The sequence below is a fragment of the Neomonachus schauinslandi genome, chromosome 2 (genome assembly GCF_002201575.2).
Source record: "Neomonachus schauinslandi chromosome 2, ASM220157v2, whole genome shotgun sequence".
In the NCBI taxonomy this organism is placed as follows: Eukaryota; Metazoa; Chordata; class Mammalia; order Carnivora; family Phocidae; genus Neomonachus; species Neomonachus schauinslandi.
The window spans coordinates 112,243,318-112,260,545 of NC_058404.1; the positions used below are offsets into that span (position 1 = coordinate 112,243,318).

A 17,228-nucleotide genomic window follows, 5' to 3' on the forward strand; every position below is an offset into this window, starting at 1 on the left:
CTAAAAACTAAAAAAAAAAAATTGGTGAAATTAAAGATGATTTAAATAAATGTCTAATTAGAATATTTTAACAGATTAGAAGATCCAATATTGTTAGTGTACTGATTTTCCATAATTGATCTAGATTTATTGATTTAGGGTCAATAAAATGGAAATCAAACTCACAGCAGGAATTTTAAATAGATAAGTTGATTTTAAAATCTATTTGGAAGTACTAAGGACTTACAATAGACAAGACAATCTTTAAAACAAAGTATAAAATTTAAATAATTATGATAGAACCATAGTAACTATGGGAGTGTGATATTGGTGTAAAGGTAGATAAACAGACCAAGATAACAGAACAAGGAACCAAACTGTAGACTAGCATGTATGTATTCACTTGACTTATGGCAAAGGCATCAACACCATTCAAAGAGAAAGGATTTTTTTTCAGTAAGTCACCGTGAAGCAATAGGATATTCATAAGAAAAAAAGAAAACCTTGATCCCCACCTAACAGGTGCAAAACTTTAATTGGAGATTAAGGGTTTTTTCTTATGAATATCCTATTCCTAACTTAATACATAAAATGATGTCTTGATGATACTTCTATTTGCATTTCTTTGAATACTAATATAGTTTAACTTCTTAAATTTTCTGCTTATATATTTTTTCTTTATAATATCCCTCTTTGGGATTTTTTTGCTTATTTTTCTAAGATACTCATTAATTTTGTAAAAGCACTCTAAGAACTAAGAATATTAACCCTTTTTTATTATATGTGTGATTAATTCATAGTTCATAGTATTTCTGTGTCTCTAAAATTAACAGATAAATTTTATTTAAGCAAATTTATTAATTTTTTCCTTTATGGCTAATGTCATACATAGAGATCCTTTCTCCAATGTAATGGAGAAAGTATATTTTCTTCTTGTATTTTATGGGTTCATTCTATGCACTTAAATCTTAATCCAGTTAATATTACCTTTGGTATTTTATTTAAATTATGGCTATAACTTTATTTTTAAGTAATAGTTAGCCTGTTGTCTCACTTATTGAATGGTTAATATATTTTTTTCAATGTTTTGAGATGCTATCTTCATTACCTTCTAAAATTGTATGTATTTTTACATCTGTTCCAGGACTTCCTTTTTATTCTTTTGATCTGTGTGTTTTTACCTCTGACAAGAGCATTATGTAAAACTATCTACTGTTTGAAGGGGATAGATAGAATTGTATCTAGCACTGGCTGGAACTTAAACAGTATGTTAATAAAATTGATAATAATGGCAATCCTTGCGTCGTGCCTGACCAAAGCTTCCAGAAATGATTAGAAGACTCAGATGACTGACTCACACAAGAAAGAAAGAGAATCAAAAGTCCTGCTTCTTCGAGCACAACTTTATGGCAGCAATGTGACCAGGAGAGACAGTAGTTACCATATTAACAATAGTCGGCAAGTAAGAAAGGTTTCCTGTGGGTCTTCTTCAGTCCTTTTAAAATTTTATTGAAGTACGATTGACATACAATATTACATTAGTTTCAGGTGTACAACATAGAGGTTCAACATTTATATACATTACTAAGTGATCATCACAATAAACCTAGCTACTATCTGTCACCATACAAAGTTGTTACAATAAGAAACACCAAAAGTTGGGACGCCTGGGTGGCTCAGTCCATTAAGCAGCTGCCTTCAGCCCAGGTCATGATCCCAGGGTCCTGGGATCGAGTCCCACATCACGCTCCTTGCTCAGCAGGGAGCCTGCTTCTCCCTCTCTCTCCTTCTGCTTGTGCTCTCTCTGTCAAATAAATAAAATCTTAAAAAAAAAAAAAAAAAGAAACACCAAAAGTACTACATGGTTGAAACTTTGTTATAAAAACAAAATAAAACAAAAAACATTCCCTTAGTTTGTATTTTTCCTACCACAGATCTTATTGTGATTCATAGAGCAAAACTAAAAAGTTCATAGTATGGGTAGGTATCTTCATCCCTCAAAATGAACATAGTTAACATTTTAAAAACCAGTGGTCTAGAATAATGCATGAATCTTTTGCTACTGATTCCCAAGAAAGGCAAAAGGGAATAGGAAAAGAGTAATTAAAATGATTAAAATTAAAGATACTTCCATACATTTAATTATAAATTTCACTTATGGTTTTAAACCCATGAAGAGTATAAAAAGGATAAAATACTAAGTTGAGTAATGTATTCCTGAATGGCAAGAAAAGGAGGAAATCCTTTAGCCTTGAAAGGATTTATTGTGATACTAATACAAGTACATTACATATTGAGAGGTAAATACACAGAATTCGTTATTTCATGATGAGATTACAGGTGCTAAATAGACAGGTTCTAACAGGGCCTTAAAAATTCAATAGTGAGATGTACAGAGTAATTTAGCAGTGGAGTATAGAAATGGTATTTTAAGCCCTTTGAAACCAACAATTGGGAGGATTAAACCTTTGCTTTCCTCAAAATATTCTCTGGTACCTTCAGCAAGAGAGCAAACACTGAGATAGGAGGCATCATCAGTGTGACAACTTAAGCATATCCCCTCATTGTTCCATTCATTTCTGTAAGTTACTGCTTTTGATGGAACGAGATAGCATATGCTGCCTTATTTAAATTCCACTTTAAACTGAAGAACTCGGCTTATATTCCCTACAGAGGGATAATAGAACGGTATTACAAGTCAGTTCTCCCCAAAATGTCTGTAAGTTGGTGAAAAAAGAACGACCCTGTGGTTATACATACAATAATTCTTATCATACATGTTTCTATTTCTTTAATTTATTTGTCTATTCAGTTATCTATTCAGCAATTACTGTGGAGCTCTAGGCATATAAATTTGGCAAGGCTTTGGGGCTATCAAATACCTTTAGATTCAGGACTACTCTGGAAGAAGTCTACAGTCTAATGTGTCTTGTGACCATCAAAAATGAAACAATGTAGGTTCTCTCTTTCCAGACCTGGCTGAGCAGGAGAGCCATCATGAGAGTTGACACCTACCACAACAAGGACAAAGAGGTTCTGCGCAAGGAGCCCAAGAGCCAGGACATCTACCTGAGACTGTTGGTCAAGCTGTACATACAGGTTTCTGGCCAGATGAACCAACTCTACCTTTAACCAAGTTGTGTTGAAGGGGTTGTTCCTGAGTCACACCAACCTGCCGCCTCTGTCCCTTTCCCGGATGATTTGGAAGATGAAGTTGCTTGGCCAGGAAAACAAAATAGCTGTGGTTGTAAGACGTATAACCAATGGTGTGCATGTCCAGGAGGTGCCCAGACTGAAGGTGTGAGTCCTATGCATGAGCAGCTGGGCCTGGGGCTGCATCCTCAAAGCTGGGAGCAAGATCCTTACTTTTAACCAGTTGGCCCTGGATTCCCCCAGGGCTGTGGCGCCATCTTGCTCTCTGGTCCATGCAAGGGCAGAAAGGTATACAGGCATTGTGGCAAGGCCCCAGGAACCGCTCACAGCCACATCAAACCCTACGTGCGAGCCAAGGAATGGAAGTTCGATGGCACTGGAGGCCACAGGTCCAACTGGGACTACAAAAACCAACCCCAGATCCTGCCTTGTTACTACAAGATTTTGAATGCTGAAAAAGAAAGAAAGAAAGAAGAAAGAAAGAAAGAAAGAAAGAAAGAAAGAAAGAAAGAAAGAAAGAAAGAAAGAAAGAAAGAAGAAAAGGAAAGAAAGAAAAGAAAAAAAATAAGAAAAGAAAAGAAAAAAGAAAAGAAAAGAAAACAATATGGTAATGAAGATAATGGGCAGACTAGGCACAGAAGATGGAATAATCAACATCACCTAGGAAGGGAATAATTATAAATGGTCTTGGAACCAAAAAGATCAGGACTTGCATTTTAGCTGTGCCATGAAATAGCTGTGTGATTGAGGGCACTACCAGCTTACTCCTCTGTAAAGTAGATCTTTATTGACTACTACCTCATAGGACTGTTGGATGGACTCTGTAGACAGTACAAAGTCCTTAGCAAAATTATTACATGAAAGCTATTTTTAGCAATTGACTGTCCTCAATTTTCATTCATTTTTGCAACAATTTGACTCTTTGCTTATTTTACTCTGACAACCCCAAATTGCTTTTTAAATATCCAAATGAACCATTGATGCCAAAACTATCAAGGCATAGCAGGCCAATCAACCATCCCATTTGTTTAGTGTTATCATTTTTCTCTGTTCAACAGTTTGATTAATTAGTTGCCTCTTTAATTGTAAACTACCTTTACTTTCTTACAAAAATGTTTAAAAAAAGAAAAAAAATGTTTAAGAAGAAAAAAATGAAAATGACAGGAAGGCATTAGTGATAAGCTGCTAATTCTCATAAAATTATTGTAATTTAGGCAAGTTTGGGAATTATTAGGATTGACAGAGAAGCTGACCTTCAATCTCAAATTGAAGCCTACTCTGCAAATTTGATGTTTTATAGATATTTTATTTTATTTTTAAATGTTTTATTTATTTATTCATGAAAGTCAGAGAAAGAGAGAGGCAGAGGCAGAGGGAGAAGCAGGCTCCCCGCCTAGCAGGGAGCCTGATGCGGGAGCCTGATGCGGGACTCGATCCCAGAACACTGGGATCATGACCTGAGCTGAAGGCAGACGCTTAACTATCTAAGCCACCCAGGCGCCCCTTTATAGATATTTTAGAAATGTGTCATGGACAGTAGGAAAATACTTGTCATATTGTGAAGAGTTAAAGATGATTTAATCATGAGAATGGGAATGTCATTTTAAAAAGAAAAGGAGGATCTATCCAGATAGAGGAAATGTGGGTAAAAGCTTAAAGGCTTGGGTCATTTACATCACATGTCAATAGAGTTGTGAAAATTCAGTGTAATGAGAACACAGAAAGCATGCGGGGAAGAGAAGAATATTAGTTTAGAGAGGGAATGGACAAGTTTATGAAAAAAAAAAAAGTGTGTCAGGCTAAGGAGTTAGAATAATTTAAGAAAATTTGAAGAAATGATAAAATTGGACTATTACATGGCTAGGATTTTACAAAGAAACTTCTATTTGTGTCTATATAGGGGACATGAGTAGGGGATCGTTAGACTCATAGGAAGGAAAGGAGGAAGGAATTGTGAAAAAGCCATGCTTGGTAGAGTAATTTTAGAACAGTCCAGAATCCAAAAGCTAACATGGTACCTGGTTATTAATAGGCACTCAGTAAATTACAGCATGAATATAGAAAAGAGTTTAGAAATAAATTGGGGCTTATCTTTGATCAAATCTAGAAGCTATGATCTTACTACTTTTGCTGTGAACCAAATGTCTTGATTGTATTCCTAGAGCATCCTTCCCCCACAATTAAAGTAAGAAGATGTTATGTATATACATAACTATTATAACTTTTATAACCATAACTATTACAAATAAAGACCCTTGTCTCAAAGCTAAAAGTAAATTAAAATCCTTCATTTCAAAGTTATGTGTTTAAGAAACATATTTTTTAAATGTTTAAAATATATTTCCCGCTTCTAATTATTATTTTTTTTTAACTAACATACGATGTATTATTTGTTTCAGGGGTACAGATCTGTGATTCATCAGTCTTACACAACAGCCAGAGCTCACCATAACACATACCCTCCCTAACGTCCATCACCCAGCCTCCCCGTCTCCCTACCCACCTCCCCTCCAACAACCCTTGGTTTGTTTCCTAAGATTAAGAGTCTCCTATGGCTTATCTCCCTCTCTGGTTTCATCTTGTTTTACTTTTTCCTCTCTTCCCTTAGGAGCCTCTGCCTTATTTCTTAAATTCCGCATATCAGTGAGATGATATGATAATTGTCTTTCTCTGATTGACTTATTTCATTTAGCATAATATCCTCTAGTTCCATCCATGTTGTTGCAAATGGCAAGATTTCATTTTTTGATGGCTGCATAATATTCCATTGTATATATATACCACATCTTCTTTATCCATTCATCTGTTGATGGACATCTAGGCTCTTTCCATAGTTTGGCTATTGTGGACATTGCTGCTATAAGCATTGGGGTGCAGGTGCCCCTTCAGATCACTACATTTGTATCTTTGCGGTAAAAATATATTCCCCACTTCTTTAAGGGTATAATTCCTTTGTATTAAGCTATTAGATATATTTTTTTCAGTTTGAGGTGCCATATTTATTGTAATTCTTGTGAATTTCTTAACCACTTAGCCAGTATAAAACTGTACTTTTTTTAAATTAAGTTCCTGCCTTTTTTTTATTAGCTTCCTGTCTTTTTTTATTATTGTTGTTATGTTAATCACCATACATTACATCATTAGTTTTTTTTTGTTTGTTTTGTTTTTTTTTTTTAAAGATTTTATTTATTTATTTGAGAGAGAGAGAATGAGAGACAGAGAGCAGGAGAGGGAGGAGGGTCAGAGGGAGAAGCAGACTCCCTGCCGAGCAGGGAGCCCGATGCGGGACTCGATCCCAGGACTCCAGGATCATGACCTGAGCCGAAGGCAGTCGCTTAACCAACTGAGCCACCCAGGTGCCCCACATCATTAGTTTTTGATGTAGTGTTCCATGATTCATTGTTTGTGTATAACACCCAGTGCTCCATGCAGTACGTGCCCTCTTTAATACCCATCACCAGGCTAACCCCTCCCCTACCCCCCTTCCCTCTAGAACCCTCAGTTTGATTCTCAGAGTCCATCGTCTCTCATGGTTCGTCTCCCGCTCTGATTCCCCCCTTCATTCTTCCCCTCCTGCTATCTTCTTCTTCTTCTTTTTTTTTTTTTTTAGCATATAATGTATTATTTGTTTCAGAGGTACAGGTCTGTGATTCAACAGTCTTACACAATTCACAGCACTCACCATAGCACATACCCTCTCCAGTGTCTATCACCCAGTCACCCCATCCCTCCCACCCCATCCCCCACTCCAGCAACCCTCAGTTTGTTTCCTGAGATTAAGAATTCCTCATATCAGTGAGGTCATATGATATGTCTTTCTCTGATTGACTTATATTTTTTAAAGACTACTTCTCAAGATCCACAAATGGCATAGAAATTAACAAAACTAATACTTTGGAAACTTCCACACATTGTTTCAGAACAATTCTCACTCATTCTGTGATTTGGGGCAAGTGATTTAACTTTCCTGAGTTTCACTTCCCTCTTTTCTTTGGTAGAAGTGATACTCTGTTTCCCAAAGACTAGTTTTATTAATTAGTTAATATTGGCAAAGATTAATAGTATGTGAAGATGCAAATTATTATTATTTTATATTTTTATTCCTGAATTCACATTTCTAGAATAAAATTTGGCTTGGCTAATTTTGGTAATTATAAAATTAAACTTTATTTTTTTTAGCTATCATTTATTTAGTTTCCATTATGTGCTGAACACTAAGTTAAATCTATAGAACAATTATCTACCAAAAAAATCCAGATAAGTAATATTCTCATTGTATAGAATAGAAAAAATGAGGTACAGAGGAATTAATAATCTGTTCAAGGTTACACAACTGTAAATAAAGAGATTTAAGACCTCTGCTCAAAACTAACATATTAAAGTAGCTATTATTAATATCTGATATTCTGTATCAATCATAAATATTAATGGATCTGCTGCCTCTCACAGTCTCTAAAGGTTAAAGCTTGGCTAATCAATTTAGTTCATTCCTTTTAATCAGATATCATGTAGGTAATATGCAATCACTCACTGTTTGTTTTCACTAAATTTATTAACTGTCTGCATATACCTCTGTAAAATTTGTTTAGTAAAATTAGCCCAGTAAAGTAAAATAAGTTTTATTTAGTACGATAAGTTCAGTATCTTTATAGGTTCTTTATTTCTAAAACATAAAATAATTTTTATTATTACCAATACCACCTCCATTAATATTTCATTGCTCTAGGCCTATCAACTCATATGTTCGTTGAATATTACATGAATGAATATACATAAATATTATTCATTTGATATCTCAATATGTAGTGGTTTTTTATTTTAAAGAGTCCAAAATAGTCCCTGGTCCAAAATTTTAAAGGACTAACAAGTTGAAATTGTCACCACCTATGTTTTAGTATATACCTACTACAGTCTTTTATTTTCTTCTTTTGTATCTTTAAATCAAAAGACTTTCCCCAATATTACCATTTTTAATATAACAAGCCACTTTTTTCTTTTTCTTCTATTTTTTGGATCTCATATACAACGCTTATTCCTCAAGTTCAATTTCCTCTTAGTCTTCTTTATAGAGTATATTTTACCTACCAGTTTTGATATTCCAATTAAGAAAATGTTATCTTTCCATTTTTATTATGCTCAACAGGTCATATTCTCCATCATTTAGAAACATTTCCAGTTAATCTTTTTAATTTCCCATTTACTTTGTAGTTACTTATAGACAATTAAGTCCAGTATGTTAATATTACTTATCACTTATCTTATATTTCATCTTAGCTTGTAGAACTCCCTATTCTCTTCATTGTGCATGTTGAGATTATTTGGGCTAAGCAAAAGATCCTCCCTTAATACCCAATTTAAAGCCAACTTAATGAGCCCTGCCAGTTCCGAACACAACAGGGAGTTTGGTATCCCATCTGGTTAAGTGGAGACTACAATAACTTCCATGATGAGGACATCTGTTTAGAAAAATCAGAGTTCCATAAATCTAAAACTCTCCTTCCTGTACCACTAACACACCCATAATTTGTGCTTTATCTTTATTCTCTTCATGGATGATACCAAGATCTTCAAGATGACTCCCTTTCCTCGATTCCCTTAACTAAACTTCTTGGTACATATAAAATAAAAATAAAATAGCAAAGCTGAAATCATGTAACTGGTCCAGAGTTGTTCTTTTCATCCACAATGTTTGTTTCTGTCAAATACATTTAGAAAATGGTACAAGTATAGATCTGACGATGATAATAGAAACCATACTCAACATCTGTACAGTGTTCACTAAGTTAAGCCCTAGAAATTCCATATGCATTATTACCTTTAATCCTGACAATAACCATAAGAAGAAAGTAAATGAGTATTCTGATCACTTCTCCAATATTCATTCCATTCCTCATTAATTCTGTAGCAAAAAAAAGGACAATTGGTAAAAATACACCATAAAACAGCAGCAGCAACAACAATAAAAATAAATAAAACCCAGAAAGACAAAACTCCCTGCCTTCATGAAGTTTACATTCTCTCATTCTCCTGAAGCTTGAGCAACTGTGGACTCTGATGTATGAGCCAAGAAATCTCCTCATGTTATCTACTTTAATGTTATTGGCACAATTTTACAGGGAAAACAAATAAGGTTTGTGCTTTAGTTAAATAGATATGGGAACACAATGAATACCTTAACCAACCAAAACCAAAACAATAAGAGATAACAATAACAATACCTTTAATGTGTCAGATACTATAATCATCACTGAAAACACAAATAAAGTGAAATGCATGCCCAGGTTTTCAAGCAGAACACATAAGGTACCAGAAAGCAATACTTACTTAGTCTAAAGTAAGTAAAAGTAAGTAAAAACTTACCTCAAGAACCAACACGCATGAATACTACTCATTAACAAAAGACTCAGTCTCTCTCTCTGACCTTATTTACCTCTATGTTACATATCATTTTAACCTCCAGAAAGCCATAATGTCTAATATAAAAAGAAATTAAAAGAATCACTTGCTTATTTTAGTGAAAAGTGATTCTTTATCGCAGTAAGAGAAAGGCACACTTTAAAGGAAGATCTACATAGTTAAAATAAAAAAGTAAATGGAGAGACATAACATAGAGGCCAACAAATGGCAATAAACCCTAAGGAAAATACTCTTCTATAAACACATTGAATGATTAGTGGTGGTAGTAATTTCAAGTCATGTAATAGAGTGAAAATTACGACCAGTACATTACATTTAACAATTCAGGGGAGTATACCTTTTAAGTACATTTCTATTAAAATGAATTCTTTTTAAAGGATTCAACTTAAAGTTGTTAATCATCAGTTATCCAGTAAACTCGGTCATGCTAAATATAAAGTAGGTTTATTTTTGAAACTAAAATAATCTTAATAATTGTGAGCAGTCCCCAATGGTATTATGTACCTTTGAAACCTTCACTCCACTTTCCTTCCCCACTGATTGTAAACATTTCCCAGGAAACTCTCAGGAGGAAGCTGAGCTTTTACATCAATGCTTTTGGAAATTAAAAAAAAAAAATTCTTTTTTTTTTTGTCCACATACATGTTCTTTCTTATAATCTTAACCCTTTTACTCTTCCTAGAAAGAGTTAGCTCTACTCACTATTCTAGTTTTAATCTACATTTTCATTCTAAGCCTACTTCACTCTGGCTTCCAACCATTTTATAAAAGACATAAAGTGTCTTGCATATTCTTTTCAATTTTCATCACACTTCAACAGCAGTATTCCCCATGGTTGACCATGTCCTCCTTAAAATCTGCTATTCCTTTGGCTTTTGAGATACAGATTTCCCCTGCTTTCTGAAAGTAGAGCATTCCCCTGAAACCTTTTGTAAGTGGAAATGGCATAAAGCAAAGAAGCAATTACCATTAATTTATATGGAAATTTTTTTAATTAAGTTTTTTAATTTTAATTCCAGTATAGGTAACATACGGTGTTATATTAGTTTCAGGTGTCTAACATAGCGATTCAACAATTCTGTATATACGGAAAATTTTTTAGCAATCCCAGACCCAGTAAACAACCTCTCCTAGATTTTTCTGAAATCTGAGGACACATCTTGTGAAGGAATGCACAAAATAAATTGAGATAAAGCACAGATGCTCACAGACACAGTTCAAAGCTGTGGTGGCTGGATGCTGAGTGTCGTTCCCAGGGAAGGGGTTCGGCGGCGCCACTCTCGCTGCTTAGGGTGTGTGCTGCTTCAGTAATATCTCACTGATATTGCTGAATGCTGAATGCTATTTTTGCTTTCCGCCTTTTTTCATAAAAGCAAAAATCCTCTTTGGATTCTTTCAGTTACCAAAAAGGTATTGATGTAAGTCTTTCATAAAAGCAAAGTGGCCTAACGTGAGCTTTTGAAAAGCGGACCTGTATAATTCATGTTTTTTACCTATCTGGCTATTCTTCTCCTTGCTGGACTCATCCTCCTCTGCTTGTCTATTGCAAGTTAAATTCCTTGACCCTAAAATCTAATCCATCTCTACCTCTCATGCTACACTTTTTCCCCAGATGGTCTCATTCAACTAGATAGAGATGACCCATAAAATTTAACTCCAGATAAGGCATCTCCTCTGAGCTTCTGACTCATAAGGTTTTCTAACGGTTTAACATTTCTTGACTATCTCAAAAGCATCACAAATTCAACATAACCAAGACTACATTCATGACCTTTCCATTGCTTCCTTCCTCTAATCAGTGAATGACCTTATGCTCCATCTAGTTATACCAGCTAAAAAACTAAGACTCATTTCTGAGATCTCTCTCTCCTTCAACATCCTCAACATTAATTATTTTAATTAAGTATTAATTAAGTATTAATAATACACTCTGTCAATTTTACCTACTAAATATTTCTTGAATCTTTCCATGTCTTTGTTTCCCCCCACCACCTTCTTAGGCCAAGTTGCCATCACCTTTTGCCTGTTCTGTTATATTCTACTAATTTGTTTATCTATACTAACTTGTCTATCTCCATCTGTTTTGGTATCCTACCCACCCATTCTCCACAAAATAACCAGAGCAATCTATTCTGGAAGTAAGTCAATTTATATCATCTTCCTACTTAAAACTGTCCAGTAATTTCCCTTTGCTCATAGGTAGGCACAATTGAGAATGATCTACAAGGACTTATGTGGTTTGGATTGCTAGCCTACTCCAGTCTTATCTGGAACCATTACTATCCTTCTTCCTGCCCGTCATATCAGACTTTGGCTCGTTACTGTGTATATGCACCATGGTTGGTTCTGTCAAGTGTTTTTATCTGTACTGTTCTCTCAGACTGATACACTATTTCCTCCCCTCTTACCTAGCTAAGTCTTATTTAACCTTCAGATGTCAAATCACATGTCCTTTCTTAAGAAAAAGCTTCCTTGGCTTCTCTGAAAATATTAAATCCCCATATATTATAATATCACTCTATTTTTAAAAGTACTTTCCCGGTTCTTAGGTAGTGTACATTCTAGAGGGAGACATAAACATTAATCAAACACACACAAATGTAAAATTGAACCGGGAATAGAACTATTTTGACTCACTATTTAATCCCAAGGCCCAATACAGTGCCTAGAGCAGAGTTTCTATTCAATTATCAATAATCAAGGCTGAATGAATAAATGAATGACTATCTTCAATCTCCTGCTTAGTCTGAATAGATGAATGCTTTATTGAGCTTCCACTTGTGCCGAATTTTCAATATCTTCTTCCATTTCAGATAATTTAAGCTGTAATGAACCTTAAGTAATTTAAGGAGCAAAATCTTGAGGAAAAAAAAATGACTTTATTTGGTTATATACTCTTTACATTCCCTATCATTTTTAATCTTGATTTTAGCAATTTATATTTTCAGAAGCTTCTACCCCCTGTATTGTCCCACATTAAACAATATTTTTGGTGCATAAATGGTATCTCTTATTAAGTGACTTAACCACGATACAACTAAATTGTGATAGATACAGATCTAAAATCCTACTTATCTGACATCTAATTCTGTTGTGTTTCCTCCAAATGGGCAGCTATGAATTAGCCACTAAAAGAGAGAACAGACCATAAGAATTGCAGGTAATTCTTCTAAAATATTATGTAGGTCTATTTACCCTTTTTTTCACTTATAGGAAACATGAAGGCTGCCATTTTTCTACTAGATTTAGTTCAGGCATACAGGCCCCCAAAAGATTTGACGAGATACTCTTGTGGCTTCATGAGAAGTTGTGTTGAATCTTAATGTCTGGTCCTATATCTTCCTATTCTGGTAGTCCTATGGGTCCTTTCCTACTTTTTAAGTAGAAGATAAAAATAGAAAATGCTAGCTTAGTGTATGGCTTCCAAGAGATTGCTGATTCTTTGTCTATACCAAACTTCATTTATATGACTTCTTAAAGAAAAGATGTCCAAGAAAAAAGTGGTTCAAAATCACAGATTCATATCCAAGCACAGATACTTTTAGTTAAAATGGTATTTCTCTTTGATGGAAATATTTCTAAAATATAGTAATTATTTCATGGTTTTAATAAACTATATTTTTCAAAATGGAATGAATTTTGGTAAATATTCTCATTATGAAAATCATACTGGTCCCATATAATTGGCATGGTACTTGGCAATTTTCAATGTTCTCTTTAGTATTTTCATTGCACTATCCTGGGATTCATAATCCTCTAAGATGGCATTAATATGTGAAGAATATTTACCCTTGACAGGTTATAGACCTGGGTTATTATGGACCTTGAGACTGTTATACAAATTATACATATAACCCACCAGTCTTGAATAATATTGGGAATGGAATCAATGTTTGGAGTGATACATTCAGAAAATCCAAACTTGTGTCCATCCCTTATTTCTCGTTTGTTTGTTTTCCCTCAGTCATTTCTCCTATTTCTTCTGTTCCTATATTTGCTTCTATCCAGTTGTTTTAATACAGCAGCAACTGCCTTTCACTTCATAGTCACTAAAGAACAAAACCGAATGTTTCTAAGAGAAACTAAACAAATTCTGTGTGTTTTCCATTAATAATACTCATTTTTATAGGGACACTACAGTTAGAAGCAAATTTCAGGCATTTAGAAAATTCATTCCCCATGATATCAAATGAGATATTATTATGATGTATGCTTATTCATATTATGTATGTTTACTCACATATTATTGAGCAGTGTTTCATAAATACTTTAATTCATTACTTTTTTAGACAACATACAAATTCTGTATCAAATTTGTTATTTTACTTGTTAAATATTGGAAAATATATTCCAAATATAAACATATCATATATTCACTGTCTCCTACTCCTTCAACCTCTGTTCCTTGATGATCACCGATCATCAAAAAACAAGCTTCTTTTCTTTTATGGAACTTACCAGACTCCATTTTGTTAAACAGTGAGACATTAGGTGGTCCTTGAAGAATGGACAGGATTTCAAAGGGTGGAATGGTGGCAGATAAACATTTTTCCTGATGGGATCATGGCCCAGGGCAAAAGTGCTGTCGTGTTTATCAAATGATATGGCTAGGGGAGCCTGGGTGGCTCAGTCATTAAGTGTCTGCCTTCGGCTCAGGTCATGATCCCTGGGTCCTGGGATCGAGCCTTGAATCGGGCTCCCTGCTCAGCGGGGAGCCTGCTTCTCCCTCTCCCACTCCCCCTGCTTGTGTTCCCTCTCTCGCTGTGTCTCTGTCAAATAAATAAATAAAATCTTTAAAAATAATGATATGGCTAGAATGCAGGGTACAACAAGAATTTTATTATTTAAATGACTTCTCACTATACTACGGAAATGGTTTTTGTTTCTTTTTTGTTTTCGTTAACAGTTTTAATGAGGTGTAATTGACATTTAATGACATTTACGTGTTTTCAGTGTACAACTCAATGATTTTTGGTGTACTTACAGAGTGTAATTATTATGACTATGTAGCTTCAGAACATTTTGGATTTGTCTTAGACTATTCTAAAGTGATTTAAGATAGAATATAATTTTTAAGGAGAAAAAAATCCCCCATAACATTAATTTATTTCAAATATATAAAACAGCATCAGAATATAGATCCAGACTAAGCTCATGACAAATTTTCTGTTTTTTAAGAAAGTCAGTAAAGTGAGTAGTTTGGATTTAATGTATTGTAATATCAGCTATGAAAGACAGCATACCCACTATTATCAAAACCATCATCCTACCATTCTTTTGTATAAATTAGATATGACTAATGAACTCTAAAATTGGTTCCCTTTAGATTTTAAGACTAGGTGTAAAAGCCAACCAATGAGGGATTCATGTGAAGTTCGTGTCTGATAAGGGTGTGAGAGTGTTTACACGATCAAAGTACTAGTAGTTGAAAACTTCCAGAAAAATAAGGAAAAAAAAGTTGATATATATGAACCCACAAATGGCTAAGCTGGTTTTAAAACGCTAGACTTATCAGTGATACTCTTGTCAGTTATCAGGTGTTATTCTTCCTGAAGCTACAACTCCCAAATCAGTGGCAGCATATTGAGATTTTTCTTCCCAGGATCCAGAAACATTCTCACTTGCCAAAATGGAGATAATCTCCTAAAAAGTGAATATTCAGGAAACTTCAATTACATGAATCTCATTTATATCCAAATCCCTATCATAAGAAATTAAGCCATATACTCTGAATGAGAAACCCTTTTGCACATCTAATCCCAGTGTTTATCTGAATGAATTCCCTGTCACCCCACTCTTTTACTCAAGGATTTGCAACTGGTTCTACATCATTCCCTAGGCCCATTTTAAAGCCGATACAAGAATATGGGTGCCTTACATTTGCACGTCCACACACATTTGCATGTCCAAACACATTTGCATCTACTTGTGCCTTCTAAAAGCTCTGAATCATTGGTTCTCAAATTTGGCTGCACATTGTCAGCACCCGCAGAACCTTAGCCACAACTGGTGCCCAGGGTCTCTGGTTTCATTAGCATGGCAAGTTTTCATAGCTCTCCTGGGAATTCTAAGAAGCAGCAAAGCTTTAAAATCACCGCCCTCAACTACTGAGGGAAAAAAGGTAGACCATGCTCATGCTCTGTTACTGGTACTAAGGACTAATTCTGCTCTGAATGCATTACTGAGCACACGGAGGAATATATATTCTTAGTCTGAATATGAGACACAAAATCTTCCTGAAACAACAACAGTCTTTGCCAACCTCTAAGTCTTTGCCAGAGGGACTGATACACTTTCTGTTTCAAAATGTTTCTTCCTTGACCTTTTGCTGTCTACCAGATGCTTCATTATTTCTTATTATGAGTTTTACAGAATCAGATGAGTGCTATTTGCATTGGCCTCCATCACTTCCTGGTAAGGGGCAGATTAAAATCCCTATACTACCTTTAGAAGAATTTCTCTGTTGGCACCAGCTATATTCAGGAGACCTTTTAAAAGTAAACAAGAAAACCCTTCCTAATATAATCTCTATGGAGATTATTTCGGAGGATGGGATTTGTGGTTGATTTCACTCATATTACTATTTAAAATAAATGCAAAAGAGAAGAAAGGCACAAAATATAGAATATTAAGATAAAGTTTAAGTATAAATTAAAATAAAAATTTGAATTTTGGAATTCACTTATTTTGACTTATTTAACAATATTATTTGAAAGATCAGTAAAAAAAGTACTTTTAAGTTGTTGAATTTTAAGTTTTTCTGAAGCATTTTTTTTTTTTTTTTTCCAGCCGGCGGAATTCTCTGAGGCAAACTGAGTGAAATATTTCGCTGGAGGGGATACTTTACTTTCAAGAAGCATTCTTTTGCATCATGAAATATATGGAGGGAAGGAAAAAAAAATCAAAGACAATGCTATAATTTGTGGCAGGCAAGAAAAAATTAATATTAACATGGTCATGAGATCTCTTAATTTTCCTACAGCTTAAGTCATGATTTAAAAATCTGTTAATTATTCAGATATTAAAACATACACCCACATAGTTTTTACTTCTTTCATTTAAATATTTGTTGTTTTTCCCTTTGATGGCATGTCAAGGGAAGAGAATGCCCTTTACTACTTATCTCAGACATCTGCTGCTGAGGAACCTTCTGTTAATTATCCTGACATATCTAACCTGTGAGGATTTTTTATTTTTATGAGCTGGAGACTAAAAGGTAAAGAGAAAATAAAAGAGGGACTACAGTTAAAGCATTCCATAATTGAATGATACACCTAAGTCATTTTCACATTATTAACTTGGTTCATACAATTCATAGTCTCTTTAACAATTTAAGGTCTAAATATTCAGAACATGCTTCACGAGCAGTTGTGAGGCAAGCGAGGTACAGCAAATGGATGTTCTTTTTGTGTTTGAGGCTCTCTGTCTAATAGATTGTGTGTATTTTTTTTTTTTTTTTTTTTGCTATAGTTAGTACCTTATGCCCTTAATAGTGTCTTGCATTGTTATTGTTAAGGAGGTTCTTGCCTGAAGGAAAAGAGAAGATTTATTCCTATGAGATTTTCTAAGATATTGTGTGGATTGTAGATGGCATAGTTTTACATTTATTGAAATTGTCTTTCCCCTTGGGTCTTAAGAAAATGTGCCTAAAGCTATTATCGTATCTATTGACTCTGTGG

At 34.4% G+C, this 17,228-nt stretch overlaps 1 pseudogene; it reads left to right on the forward strand.

The window, feature by feature from the left end:
* The first annotated feature begins 2,976 nt into the window (after positions 1-2,976).
* LOC110575550 lies at positions 2,977-12,865 on the forward strand (annotated as a pseudogene).
* Positions 12,866-17,228: the final 4,363 nt, after the last annotated feature.